Raw genomic sequence first — 14923 nt, forward strand, 5'->3', positions numbered from 1 at the left:
GGTCCTGTCCCTATTCTTTTGTCTCTGTTTCTTCTTTTATCTTTTGCCCTACCAGGTATTTGGGGAGTTTCTTGCCTTTTGGGAGGTCTGAGGTCTTCTGCCAGCGTTCAGTAGGTGTTCTGTAGGAGCTGTTCCACATGTAGATGCATTTCTGATGTATTTGTGGGGAGGAAGGTGATCTCCACGTCTTACTCCTCCACTATCTTGAAGGTCTCCCCCCGAGCTTTGATCTTAACTTCATGAAAATTCTTAATTTCCAGGGGTCCTGTCATACCTAGTTTACCACATAATTGAGAGAACTCTTAAAAATGTACATAGTTTTGTATTATTCTGCTTGGGCTGTCAAAATACCATAGACTGGGTGGCTCAAACAACAGAAGTTTGTTTTTTCACAATTCTGGAGCCCAGAAAGTCCAAGATCAAGGTTCTGGCAGGATTTGGCTTCTGGTGAGAGCTCTCTTCCTGGCTTGCAGATGGCTATCTCCTCTCTGTGTCCTCACATGGTGTCTCACAGATGTCTCTGGTGACTCTGGCTCTTTTCTAAGGACACCAGTTCTATCAGAGCAGGGCTGTACCCTTATAACCTCATTTAGCCTTAGTCACCTCCTTAAAGGCCCTATGTCCAATACAGTCACATGGGGATTAGGATGTCAACATGTGGGGGGGCCTCAATTCAGTCCATAGCCACTACTGTATAACACTACTGAAGTCAAGACATGATTGTGGCTTTAGTCAGGACCACACAGAAGATTACGTGTCCCCTGTTGTCCATATTGAATCTGGGTCTTGGGTCAGACTTGTACCATCTATGTCCCTCAGATCTGAACCTTGATACTGGTCCTCTGTTAACTGTTCCTCTCAGGTCTGACTTGTACCTGGTTCTCTGTTCAATTTTCTCTCTACAGAGCTTTCTGTTAATACTTCTGCCACTAATGTGCTGCTTGTCGGGACATCTAACTTAGGTCTCTGTTAAGTAACTATTTCATCATCAGTTCAGTCTGGCATGAAACCCAAACCCGAGTTCTATTTTTATTTCTTCCTTCATCAATGACTCTTCTGATCTGTCAATTAAATCCAAGTTTCTTAACACCATTAGTTCCCCTCTCTGATCTGTATATTAAACCCAGATCACAGTTGTAGATTTTACTACCAATGCCCCTCTTTTCTGACCATGAATCTATCTGTTAATTCTTTAATCATCAGTGACCTTCAGTTTTTTTAATTTTTGCAGTATGCAGGCCTCTCACTGTTGTGGCCTCTCCCATTGTGGAGCACAGGCTCCGGACACGCAGGCTCAGTGGCCTTGGCTCATGGGCCTAGCCGCTCCGCGGCATGTGGGATCTTCCTGGACCAGGGCATGAACCCGTGTCCCCTGCATTGGCAAGCGGACTCTCAACCACTGTGCCACCAGGGAAGCCCAGTGACCTTCAGTTTTAATCTCAAACCCAGGGCTCTGTTAAGTATTCCACCATCAGTGTGCCTGTTTTAGATCTTAAACGTGGGCCTCTGTTAACGTGTCCACCATCAATGCTCCTGTAAGCTTGGTCCAGAGTCTCTGTTGAGATTTCTATCAATTTCCTTTGTTCTTATCTTGAACCTAGGCCTTTGAAACAATTCTGACACAACAGCTCGAGCCCCTCATTGATGCCCATCTGGTTTGAATTCAAACCTGATCTACCATCAATTGTCTTCCCCTATTAATACACTGTGTCTGAATCAGATTTTTCACCACCATTGACCCTGTGGTTTGACCTCAAAATTCGGCATTATGGTAGATAGAATAATGGTTTCCCAAATACATCTACATCTCAATCCTTGGAATCTGTAAATATGTTTTCTTACATGGCAATAGGGACATGGTAGATGTGATTAAGTTAAGAATTTTGGGACTTCCCTGGTGGTTCAGTGGTTAAGTCTCCTGGCTTCCATTGCAGGTGGCATGGTTGGGAAACTGAGATCCCTCATGCTGTGCGGTGCGGCCAAAAAAAAAAGAAAAAGAAAAAGAATCTTGAGATGGGAAGATTATTGTGGATTATCCAGATGGGTCTAATGTAATCACAAGGCTCCTCAAAAGAGAGAGGGAGAGAGGGAGGAGGGTCAGAGTCAGAGAAGGAGGTTTGATGGTGGAAACAGAAGGTCACAGTCAAAGAGAGAGTTGAAGATGCTACATTGCTTGCTTTGAAGATGGAAGAAGGGGTCATTAGCCAAGGAAGTTGGAAAAAGCAAGGAAATGAATTCTCCCTAGAACCTCCAGAGGGAGTACAGCCTTGCCAACACCTTGCCTTCAGCCCAGTGAAACCCACTTTGGACTTCTGACCTCCAGAACTGTAAAGTAATAAACTTGTATTGGTTTAAGCCAACACAAGTTTGTGGTCATTTGTTAGAGCAGCAATAGGAAACAAATACAGGCATCTTTGAACTATTCCACCATTGATGCCCATTTGGGCAATACTCAAACTATGTCCTTGTTAACTCTTCCACCATCCATGCCCTCTGTGTGATCTCAATTCCCAGCCACTGTTAGCCATTCCACCATAAGAATCCCTTATCTATGTCCTCCCAACCTGGGCCTCTGTTAACTTTTCCAACCTAAATCAATCTCTGATTTTACCTTGAACTCAGGCAACTGTTATCTATTCCACCATTAATGGGTTCTGATCTAGATGTAGAATCTAGGCTTTTGAGGGTAGATAGTTAACAGTCCTTTGTGTCTGTGTATTGCACTTGGAGGTCTGTTCACTTTTTCACTATCAGGGCAATTTATGCGTGAATCTTTTCTCAAGCCTGTTAACTCTTTCCCTATGGTTGCTCCCCAGGGTCCGTACATTGACTACAGGTCTCAGCTAAATCCTCCCCATCTATGCTCCTTTGGTGTGTATGGAAAATCAAACATCTGCTAACTCTTCCATTGTTAGTGCCCCTTCTCCTATGTGCATCAACCCCAGCCCTCAGTTAATGCTTGTATCATGAGTGCCCATTACGTGTGAACTTGAAGTCAGGTCTTTGTTAACTCTTCCACCATCATTGCCCCTTTGGTATAGGTTGTGAGTTGTGGGCCATTGTTAATTATACCACTATTAATGCTTCTCTGGTCTATTTCAGATTTGGGTCTAAGTTAACATTTCCATTTTCAAAGCCTCTCTGAATGACTTTGGAACTGGGCAACCATTCCACTATGAGGGCCCTCCTAGTTTGACCTTGAAAGCAAGGTTTTTGTTAAGTTTTCTCCATCCATACACCTTGGTAGAGATCTTGAATCCTAGGACATTCTTAAATACTGCCATCAGAGATCCCCTATTTTGTAGATATAGAACCTACGCCTTTGTTAACTATTTATTCCCGCTCTGGGCTGACTTCAATCTAGCCCTTTGTTAAGTTTTCTAAAATAAGTGCCCCTTAGGTTTTGCCTTGAACCTCGGACTCAACTCTTTGAGCTTTGATACGGGCTGCAAAAGGTTGCTTCTGCCCACTTTATATGACGCGGGTAGGAAGTCCGGCTGTGAGTGACAGGAGGGGGCGGGCCCTGACCTGAGGAAGGAGCAATAGGAGGGCAGGAGGGCGGTGACGCTAGGCTCGGAGGAGTGCGCGGCCCCCAAGTGAACAAACATTATGTCAAGGTACTTTTCACTTTCTCCAGACGCCTTAGAAATGAGGCTTCCACAGAACAGTCTTTCAGGTGGTGCTTTCACTCCCAGCCTCGCCCCCCGGTTCCCACCGAACACTCCAACCAGTCGCATCGCCATGCCTTTGCTCAGGCGGTGCCTCCGCACAGGGCCTGGAATCCCTCCCCCAGGATAGTCGCGGCGCTTCCGAGCTTCACACTGCTTTCGAGTACACTGCCTCGGAAATATCACAGGGACTCCCCGGGCTCCAAAACGCATATATCTTCTGGCTGGAATGGCAGCCCCCAGAAGCCCTGGGAGGCACCAGCCATTTCCCGGCCGGCAACCGAGTTGCTGGCGCAGAGCGAATGACGCCATTTTTGTTACTGGCAGAGCTGGGCTTAGCCGCTGGTTCTGAACGGGCGAAAGATAAGCTAATGCGCCATCCAGACACACCGAGGAGGGCTGTAAGGGGAAGGGATTTTCGAGGGATGTTGAGCCCATTTGTGCAAGCGCAGAGCCAAGCCTGGCTTGAGAAGAAGCTTTTGGGTCCTGAGAGCAGGGCCAGGGTGAGGGGCCTGGCTGAGTGATGGGAGTCTGTCTGGTCAGTGATGGGGACATGTGGAAGCTCTAATGAGGGGTCCTTTGGACTGAATGATGTGAACAACAGTGATAGGGGAGTCTGGAGGATCAGGTGTGTGGGGGTATGTGATGGGGAGTTTATGGGGGTGAGTGATGGGGGATCTGTGAGATGAGCAATGCTGCCTGTAGGGTGAATGATGGGATTTCAAGGGGGTGAGTAAAGGGGGTCTATAGAGTGAGTGAAGGGGGTCTGGGGTGAGTGATGGAGGGTCTCTTGGGTGAGTGATGGGGGATCTGTGAAGTGGATAATAGGAGGTCTACAGGATGAATGACAAGGGTCCATGGAGACAGGAATGGGAATGTGAAGGGTCATGTTGGGATTCTTTGGGGTCCATGATGTGTGGGTCTTTGAGATCAACAATACATATATGAATAAACAAAAATCCCAGCCCTTGTGGTTTCAACATTCCAATGGAGGATTCAGACATTGAGGTTTTGATATTCCCTGATGACTACCTTTTCAAATATGTATTGATCTCTTGGAGATCCTGTTTTGTGAGGTGCCTGTTCAGATCTTCTGCTCATTTTTATGTTGCATTGTCTGCCTTTTCCTTACTGATTTGTAGGAATTGTTTTCATATATTCGGATACTACTTTTTTATTGGTGATATGTGTTTTGCAACTATGTCCTTAATTTTTGGTTTCTCTTTTCCTTATTGTGGCTTTGAATATTAAGATTTTAAGTTAAACTGTAGAGCACAATGTAAATTTAACATTTTGTTATTCTTGAGTTAAAAACCAAACAATGTTTTCTGTAGTTTAGAAGGAGAATTAATTTTTTAGGGCATCCAGAAGCAGACTGAGGGTTGCATCTCTGAAAACCGTGGTGCCACATCAGCTAGGGAGGAGTTCTCTGCTTTTCATTTTCTCACCACCTCACCCTCTAATCACTGGTTGTGTGATCTCAGACAAGTCACTTTTCCTGTCTAGGCCTCAGTATCCTCTCTAGGAAATGAGGATGATAGCAGGGCCTATCCTGTGAGGCTTGGGATGATAATTAAGTGAGTGAATACCTGATTATTATCCATTCCCCATGGTTTTGTAGCACCGATCATGTATATATTTAATGGATCTTCCATGAACTCTATGTCAGAGCTGCTCCTGTGGCACCCAAGAAAATCCAATTAAAGAAATTAAATACCAAGGAATAAGATTGTGTCAGGTAGAGTTGAGCCTTGGAGGGCCGCAAACTATTGTAATATCTTGGGGGACAGATGTTTGTTTGTTATTAAACAATTGGGAGCATGATCTTGTGGCCTGCCTCTTCTTCACTTCACAGCTATCCTTCCATGCCATTAACTTTATTTCCATAGTAGTTTATTTCCAGACTTAGTTTATTTCTGTGGACGTTTTCAAACATTGAGAACTGTATAATGAAACCCCATTATACACATCACCCAGTCTCATCAATCATCAACTCTTGGCCAGTCTTATTTCATCTAGACCAGGAGATGGAAAACTGCAGGCAGTGGGCCAAATCTGGCATGCCTTTATACAGCCATAAGCTTAAGAATGATTTTCACATTTTTTAATGGTTGGAAAAAAAGTCAAAAGAAGAATAATATTTTGTGATATGTGAAAATGATACAAAATTCAAATCATAGTGCCCATAAATGAAATATTATTGGAACACAGTCAAGGAGCATAATTGTTTTGTGTATTGTCTGTGGCTGCTCTCACCCTGCAATAGCAAAGCTGAGTAGTTGCTGCAGGAACCATAGGCTTCACAATTCTAAAATATTTGCTATCTGGCTCTTTACAGAAAAAGTTTGCCAACCCCTAACCTAGACTACCCATTCAGTTCTTCCTCCCAGATTGTTTTTTATTTGTTTTTAATTGAGGTATAACATAAAATGCACAAATATTAAGTGTACAGCTCAATAAAATTTTACATGTCTGTTATTATTTGAAACAGGTCCCAGACATATTGTTTTATCCATAAATACTCCATTATGTATCTGTAAATGGTAAGGACTTAAAGGTCATACCATTATTCAAGGTAAAATAATTAACAATAATATCTTCAGATCATTAGTGGTTAAATTCCTTAATATCAAATATCTAGTCAGGGCTCAAACTTTAATGATTATCTCCAAGATTTTCTTGTCTGTTCAAATTAAGATTCTAGACAAGGTTCATACTTCAAATTTGGTTGCTGTGTCTCTTTAGCCTCTTAATCGTCTATAGTGTTACTTTTAATGGTTGCCTGCCTTTCCATCCTTTGGGGGTTCCATAACTTATTCTCTCAGTGATTGGGCATTTAGGTTATTTTCAATATTATGGTTTTAAAGACAAAGCTGTGATGAAGGTTCCTGCAGTTAAATCTCTGCACACATCCATGATTCTTTCCTTAGGACAAAGTTATAGAAATGGAATTGCTGGTCAGATGAGAAACACAAGTTATCAATGAATGAACAAACAACACATTTCACATCCAGCCATTGCAGAGTGGCTAACCCAACTTGGTCTGTGAAGACTCTTCTGTACCCACCCCACCGCCAGTAGCTTTCCAAAGAGGAAAAGAAAATGATTGAGTCTCAGATAGCTTGTTTGTTTCCCACTTGGTTTTTCCACAGCAAAATGGGAAAGGACAATTAGTTGAAAATAAGAATTAGAAAAATTTAGAGGGAATAGAAGATCAAGAAGCAGGTAAAGTTGCTGTGAAGAGACACAGATCATCTGGCCTTAGTTCAGATTAACTGAGCTGAACATTTTATCTGTGAGCTTCATGGCAGCCACAGTGAAAAGAGCAAACATGATCAGTTAGATGATTTGTGCTGCCCATCAAGAGAAATCAGTTTATCACTCCAGCTCCTCAGCAAGTCAAAATTTCTGGGCCTTTGTTGAGTTTTCCTAAAGACCAGTGGTTTTCAGCTCTGCGTGGTATCATCAGTAGTTCCAAAGAGGCTGTTATTAGTTAAAAATTTCTGGCAGAGCCTTGGAGTGTGAGTGGTTTCCTGGTTTTCCTCAACAAAAACTCTGTAACCATCAAACAGTAACAACCCCATTTTCCCTCCACCAGCCCTTAGTAACCTCTATTCTGTTTTCTGTCTCTATGAATTTGCCTATTCTGGGTACCTCGTGTAAGTGGAATCTACAATATTTGTCCTTCTATGTCTGGCTTATTTCACTAAACATAGTGTTTTCAAGGTTCATCTATGTTATAGCATGTAACAAAATGCCATTCCTTTTTTGGCTTAATAAATCCCACTGTGTGTATATACCATATTTTGTTATTCATCAGTTGATTGACACTTGGGTTTTTTCCACCTTGTAGGTATTGTGAATCATGCTGCTATGATCATTGGTGTACAAATATTTGTTCAAATCCCTGCTTTCAGTTCTCTTAGATGTGCAGTGTAGGTAGTAGCAGAGTTGATGGATCATATGGTAGCTCTACGTTTAACCTTTGAGAAACTGCCAAACTGTTTTCTACAGCGTTGTCTTGTTTTTAAACAATTATCACAAATTTTAAACATATACAAAAGTATACAAAATACTGTGAGTGTTCCCTGTAGACCCATGAACTCATCCAGCTTTAATATTTACCAACTGATGGCTGTCACGTTTTATATATACCCCCACCTCTTTCACCCTATTCCATATTATCTTGAAGCAACTCCGAGCCTACATGTAATTACACGTATACATTTTTGGTATGTATAGTTAAAATATAGGACTTTTATTCCTTAATATCATTTTTTACTATTAAATACCCAGTGAGTGCTCAAATTTGCAGATGTCTCCTAAATGTCATAAAAATTGTTTTTAAGAATTTTGAACTAGATTCAAATAAGGTCCACACTTTGCTGTTGACTGTTAGGTCTCTGAAGTCTTATTTAATCTACAGGTTCTCCCTCCATGTCTCTCTCACTTTTTTTTCCCTCCTTGAAATTTATTTTTAAAGAAACCTGGTAATTTGTCCCATCTACATTTTTATAAACATCTTTATTGGAGTATAATTGCTTTACAATGGTGTGTTAGTTTCTGCTTTATAACAAAGTGAATCAGTTATACATATACATATGTTCCCATATCTCTTCCCTCTTGCATCTCCCTCCCTCCCACCCTCCCTATCCCACCCGTTTAGGTGGTCAGAAACCACCTAGCTGATCTCCCTGTGCCATGCGGCTGCTTCCCACTAGCTATCCACCCTACGTTTGGTAGTGTATATATGTCCATGCCACTCTCTCACTTTGTCACAGCTTACCCTTCCCCCTCCCCATATCCTCAAGTCCATGCTCTAGTAGATCTGTGTTTTATTCCCGTCCTGCCCCTAGTCTCTTCATGACATTTTTTTTTCTTTTCTTTTTTTTTTTTTTTTTTTGCGGTATGCGGGCCTCTCACTGTTGTGGCCTCTCTCGTTGCAGAGCACAGGCTCCGGACGCGCAGGCCCAGCGGCCATGGCTCACGGGCCCAGTTGCTCCGCGGCATGTGGGATCTTCCCGGACCAGGGCACGAACCCGTGTCTCCTGCATCGGCAGGCGGATTCTCAACCACTGCGCCACCAGGGAAGCCCCATTTTTTTTTCTTAGATTCAATATATATGTGTTAGCATACGGTATTTGTTTTTCTCCTTCTGACTTACTTCACTCTGTATGACAGCCTCCAGGTCCATCCACCTCACTACAAATAACTCAGTTTCATTTCTTTTTATGTCTGAGTAATATTCCATTGTATATATGTGCCACATCTTCTTTATCCATTCATCTGTTGATGGACACTTAGGTTGCTTCCATGTCCTTGCTTTTGTAAATAGAGCTGCAATGAATATTTTGGTACATGACTCTGTTTGAATTATGGTTTTCTCAGGGTATATGCCCAGTAGTGGGATTGCTGGGTCATATGGTAGTTCTATCTGTAGTTTTTTAAGGAAACTCCATACTGTTCTCCATAGTGGCTGTATCAATTTACATTCCCACCAGCAGTGCAAGAGTATTCCCTTTTCTCCACACCCTCTCCAGCATTTATGGTTTCTAGAGTTTTTGATGATGGCCATTCTGACTGGTGTGAGATGATACCTCATTGCAGTTTTGATTTGCGTTTCTCTAGTGATTAGTGATGTTGAGCATCCTTTCATGTGTTTGTTGGCGATCTGTATATCTTCTTTGGAGAAATGTCTATTTAGGTCTTCTGCCCATTTTTGGATTGGATTGTTTGTTTTTTTTGATATTGACCTGCATGAGATGCTTGTAAATTTTGGAGATTAATCCTTTGTCAGTTGCTTCATTTGCAACTATTTTCTCCCATTCTGAGGGTTGTCTTTTGGTCTTGTTTATGGTCTCCTTTGCTGTGCAAAAGCTTTTAAGTTTCATTAGGTCCCATTTGTTTATTTTTGGTTTTTTTTCCATTTCTCTAGGAGGTGGTCTAAAAGGATCTTGCTGTGATTCATGTCATAGAGTGTTCTGCCTATGTTTTCCTCTAAGAGTTTGATAGTGTCTGGCCTTACATTTAGGTCTTTAACCCATTTTGACTTTATTTTTGTGTATGGTGTTAGGGAGTGTTCTAATTTCATACTTTTACATGTAGCTGTCCAGTTTTCCCAGCACCACTTATTGAAGAGGCTGTCTTTTCTCCACTGTATATTCTTGCCCCCTTTATCAAAGATAGGGTGATCATATGTGCGTGGGTTTATCTCTGGGTTTTCTATCCTGTCCCATTGATTTATATTTCTGTTTTTGTGCCAGTACCGTACTTTCTTGATTACTGTAGCTTTGTAGTATAATCTGAAGTCATGGAGCCTGATTCCTCCAGCTCCATGTTTTGCTCTCAAGATTGTTTTGGCTATTCGGGGTCTTTTGTGTTTCCATACACATTGTGAAATTTTTTGTTCTAGTCCCATGAAAAATGCCAGTGGTAGTTTGATAGGGATTGCATTGAATGTGTAGATTGCTTTGGATAGTACAGTGATTTTCACAATGTTGATTCTTCCAATCCAAGAACATGGTATATCTCTCCATCTATTTGTACCATCTTTAATTTATTTCATCAGTGTCTTATAGTTTTCTGCTTACAGGTCTTTTGTCTCCTTAGGTAGGTTTATTCCTAGATATTTTATTCTTTTTGTTGCAGTGGTAAATGAGAGTGTTTTCTTAATTTCATTCTCAGATTTTTCATCATTAGTGTATAAGAATGCCAGAGATTTCTGTGCATTAATTTTGTGTCCTGCTACTTTACCAAATTCATTGATTAGCTCTCGTAGTTTTCTGGTGGCATCTTTAGGATTCTCTATGTGTAGTATCATGTCATCTGCAAAGAGTGACAACTTTACTTCTTCTTTTCTGATTTGGATTCATTTTATTTCTTTTTCTTCTCTGATTGCTGTGGCTAGAACTTCCAAAACTATGTTGAATAAGAGAGGTGAGAGTGGGCAACCTTGTCTTGTTCCTGATCTTAGCGGAAATGTTTTCAGTTTTTCACCATTGAGGAAGATGTTGGGTGTGGGTTTCTCATGCATGGCCTTTATTATGTTGAGGAAATTTCTCTCTGTGCCTACTTTCTGCAGGGTTTTATCATAAATGGGTGTTGACTTTTGTTGAAAGCTTTCTCTGCATCTATTGAGATGATCATATGGTTTTTCTCCTTCAGTTTGTTGATATGTTTTATCACGTTGATTGATTTGTGTATATAGAAGAATCCTTGCATTCCTGGAATAAACCCCACTTGATCATGGTGTATGATCCTTTTAATGTGCTGTTGGATTCTGTTTGCTAGTATTTGGTGAGGAGTTTTGCATCTATGTTCATCAGTGACATTGGCCTGTAGTTTTCTTTCCATGTGACGTCTTTGTCTGGTTTTGGTATCAGGGTGATGGTGGCCTCATAGAATGAGTTTGGGAGTGTTCCTCCCTCTGCTATCTTTTGGAAGAGTTTGAGAAGGATAGGTGTTAGCTCTTCTCTAAATGTTTGATAGAATTCGCCTGTGAAGCCATCTGGTCCTGGGCTTTTGTTTGTTGGAAGACTTTTAATCACAGTTTCAATTTCAGTGCTTGTGATTGGTCTGTTCATATTTTCTATTTCTTACTGGTTCAGTCTCGGCAGGTTGGCATTTCTAAGAATTTGTCCATTTCTTCCAGGTTGTCCATTTTATTGGCATAGAGTTGCTTGTAGTAATCTCTCTTGATCCTTTGTATTTCTGCAGTGTCAGTTGCTCTCCTTTTTCATTTCTAATTCTATTGATTTGAGTCTTCTCCTTTTTTTTCTTAATGAGTCTGGCTAATGGTTTATCATTTTTTTTAATCTTCTCGACGAGCCAGCTTTTAGTTTTATTGATCTTTGCTATCATTTCCTTCATTTCTTTTTCATTTATTTCTGATCTGATCTTTATGATTTCTTTTCTTCTGCTAAATTTGGGGATATTTGTTCTTTCTCTAACTGCTTTAGGTGCAAGGTTAGGTTGTTTATTTGAGATGTTTCCTGTTCCTTAAGGTAGGATTGTATTGCTATAAACTTCCCTCTTAGAACTGCTTTTGCTGCATCCCATAAGTTTTGGGTTGTCATGTCTCCATTGTCATTTGTTTCTAGTTTTTTTTTTTTTTTTTTTTTTTTTGCGGTACATGGGCCTCTCACTGTTGTGGCCTCTCCCGCTGCAGAGCACAGGCTCCGGATGCACAGGCTCAGCGACCATGGCTCATGGGCCCAGCAGCTCTGCAGTATGTGAGATCTTCCCAGACCGGGGCACGAACCCGTGTCCCCTGCATAGGCAGGCGGATTCTCAACTACTGCACCACCAGGGTAGCCCTCTAGATATTTTTTGATTTCCTCTTGGATTTCTTCAGTGATCACTTCGTTATTGAGTAGTGTATTTTTTAGCCTCCAAGTGTTTGTATTTTTTGAAGATCTTTTCCTGTTATTGATATCTAGTTTCATAGCGTTGTGGTTGGAAAAGATACTTGATATGATTTAAGTTTTCTTAAATTTACCAAGGCTAGGTTTGTGACCCAAAATATGATCTATCCTAGGGAATGTTCCATGAGCACTTGAGAAAAATGTGTATTCTGTTGTTTTTGGATGGAATGTCCTATAAATATCAATTATGTCCATCTTGTTTAATGTATCATTTAAAACTTGTGTTTCCTTATTTATTTTCATTTTGGATGATCTGTCCATTGGTGAAAGTGGGATGTTAAAGTCCCCTACTATGATTGTGTTACTGTCGATTTCCCCTTTTATGGCTGTTAGTATTTGCCTTATGCATTGAGGTGCTCCTATGTTGGGTGCCTAAATATTTACCATTGTTATATCTTCTTCATGGATCAATCCCTTGATCATTATGTAGTGTCCTTCTTTGTCTCTTGTAATAGTCTTTATTTTAAAGTCTATTTTGTCTGATATGAGAATTGTTACTCCAGCTTTCTTCTGATTTCCATTTGCATGGAATATGTTTTTCCATCCCCTCACTTTCAGTCTGTATGTGTTTCTAGGTCTGAATTGGGTCTCTTGTAGACAGCATATATACGGGTCTTGTTTTTGTATCCATTCAGCCAGTCTTTGTCTTTTGGTGGGAGCATTTAATCCATTTACATTTAAGGTAATTATCGATATGTACGTTCCTATTCCCATTTTCTTAATTGTTTTGGGTTTGTTATTGCAGGTCTTTTCCTTCTCTTGTGTTTCTTGCCTAGAGAAGTTCCTTTAGCATTTGTTGTAAAGCTGGTTTGGTGGTACTGAACTCTCTCAGCTTTTGCTTGTCTGTAAAGATTTTAATTTCTCCATCAAATCTGAATGAGATCCTTGCTGGGTATAGTAATCTTGGTTTTAGATTTTTCTCCTTCATCACTTTAAATATGTCCTGCCAGTCCCTTCTGGCTTGCAAAGTTTCTGCTGAAAGGTCAGCTGTTAACCTTATGGGGATTCTCTTGTTTGTTATTATTCCCTTGCTACTTTTAATATGTTTTCTTTGTATTTAGTTTTTGACAGTTTGATTAATATGTGTCTTGACCTGTTTCTCCTTGGATTTATCCTGTATGGGACTCTCTGTGCTTCCTGGACTTGATTAACTATTTCCTTTCCCATATTAGGGAATTTTCAACTATAATCTCTTCAAATATTTTCTCAGTCCCTTCTTTTTCTCTTTTTCTTCTGGGACCCCTATAATTCGAAAGTTGGTGTGTTTAATGTTGTCCCAGAGGTCTCTGAGACTGTCCTCAGTTCTTTTCATTCTTTTTTCTTTATTCTGCTCTGCAGTAGTTATTTCCACTATTTTATCTTCCAGGTCACTTATCCATTCTTCTGCCTCAGTTATTCTGCTGTTGATCCCTTCTAGAGAATTTTTAATTTCATTTACTGTTTTGCTCATCAATGTGTATTTGCTCTTTAGTTCTTCTAGGTCCTTGTTAAATGTTTCTTTTATTTTCTCTATTCTATTTCCAAGATTTTGGATCATCTTTACTATCAGTATTCTGAATTCTTTTTCACGTAGACTGCCTCTTTCCTCTTCATTTGTTAGGTCTGATGGGTTTTTACCTTGGTCCTTTATCTGCTATGTGTTTTTCTGTCTTTTTATTTTGCTTATCTTACTGTGTTAGGGGTCTCCTTTTTGCAGCCTGCAGGTTCGTAGTTCCCGTTGTTTTTGGTGTCTGTCCCCAGTGCCTAAGGTTGGTTCAGTGGGTTGTGTAGGTTTCCTGGTGGAGGGGACTAGTGCCTGTGTTCTGGTGGATGAGGCTGGATCTTGTCTTTCTGGTGGACAGGTTCACGTCTGGTGGTGTGTTTTGGGGTGTCTGTAGCCTTATTATGATTTTAGGCAGCCTCTCTGCTAATGCATGGGGCTGCGTTCCTGTCTTGCTAGTTGTTTGGCATAGGGTGTCCAGCACTGTAGCTTGCTGGTCGTTGAGTGAAGCTGAGTCTTAGCATTGAGATAGAGATCTCTGGGAGACTTTCGGTGTTTGATATTACGTGGAGCTGGGAGGTCTCTTGTGGACCAGTGTCCTGAAGTTGGCTCTTCCACTTCAGAGGCACAGCACTGGCTCCTGGCTGGAGCACCAAGAGCCTTTCATCCACACGGCTCAGAATAAAAGGGAGAAAAAATAAGAAAGAAAGAAAGAAAGAAAGTAAGAAAGAGGATAAAATAAAGTAGGATAAAATAAAATAAAGTTATTAAAATAAAAATAATTATTAAGAAAAAAATTTTAAGTTTAAAAAAAAAGAAAGAAAAGAAAAACAGACGGTCGAAACCCTAGGACAATTGGTGAAAGCAAAGCTATACATACAAAATCTCACACAGAAGCATACACATTCACACTCACAAAAAGAGGAAAAGGGGAAACAATAATATATCTTGCTACCAAAGTCCACCTCCTCAATTTGGGATGATTCATTGTCTATTCAGGTATTCCACAGATGCAGGGTACATCAAGTTGATTGTGGAGCTTTAATTCGCTGCTTCTGAGGCTGCTGGTAGAGATTTCCCTTTCTCTTCTTTCTTTGCACAGCTTCTGGGGTTCAGCTTTGGATTTGGCCCCGCCTCTGCGTGTAGGTCACCTGAGGGCATCTGCTTTTTGCTCAGACAGGATGGGGTTAAAGGAGCAACTGATTTGGGGGCTCTGGCTCACTAAGGCCGGGGGAGGGAGGGGTAAGGATGCGGGGCGAGCTTGGGGCAGAGGCTGGCATGACTTTGCACCAGCCTGAGGCACGCTGTGCATGCGTTCTCCCAGGGAAGTTGTCCCTGGATCATGGGACCCT

The 14923-nt window shown here is 41.1% G+C and overlaps 1 long non-coding RNA gene across 3 annotated transcripts in view; it reads left to right on the top strand.

Annotated features, from left to right (window-relative positions):
• Nucleotides 1-3882: 3882 nt before the first annotated feature.
• Nucleotides 3883-14923, top strand: part of LOC131748873 (uncharacterized) — a 47513-nt gene continuing 36472 nt past the window's right edge. Inside the window, exon 1 of one of the 3 annotated variants that reach the window (XR_010838750.1) lies at nucleotides 3883-4296. This is a non-coding gene — a long non-coding RNA (uncharacterized lncRNA). The remainder of the gene's footprint in view (nucleotides 4297-14923) is intronic. The other 2 variants (XR_010838751.1, XR_010838752.1) reach the window with 2 other exon arrangements.

Source organism: Kogia breviceps, chromosome X (assembly GCF_026419965.1).
Source record: "Kogia breviceps isolate mKogBre1 chromosome X, mKogBre1 haplotype 1, whole genome shotgun sequence".
NCBI lineage: Eukaryota > Metazoa > Chordata > Mammalia > Artiodactyla > Physeteridae > Kogia > Kogia breviceps.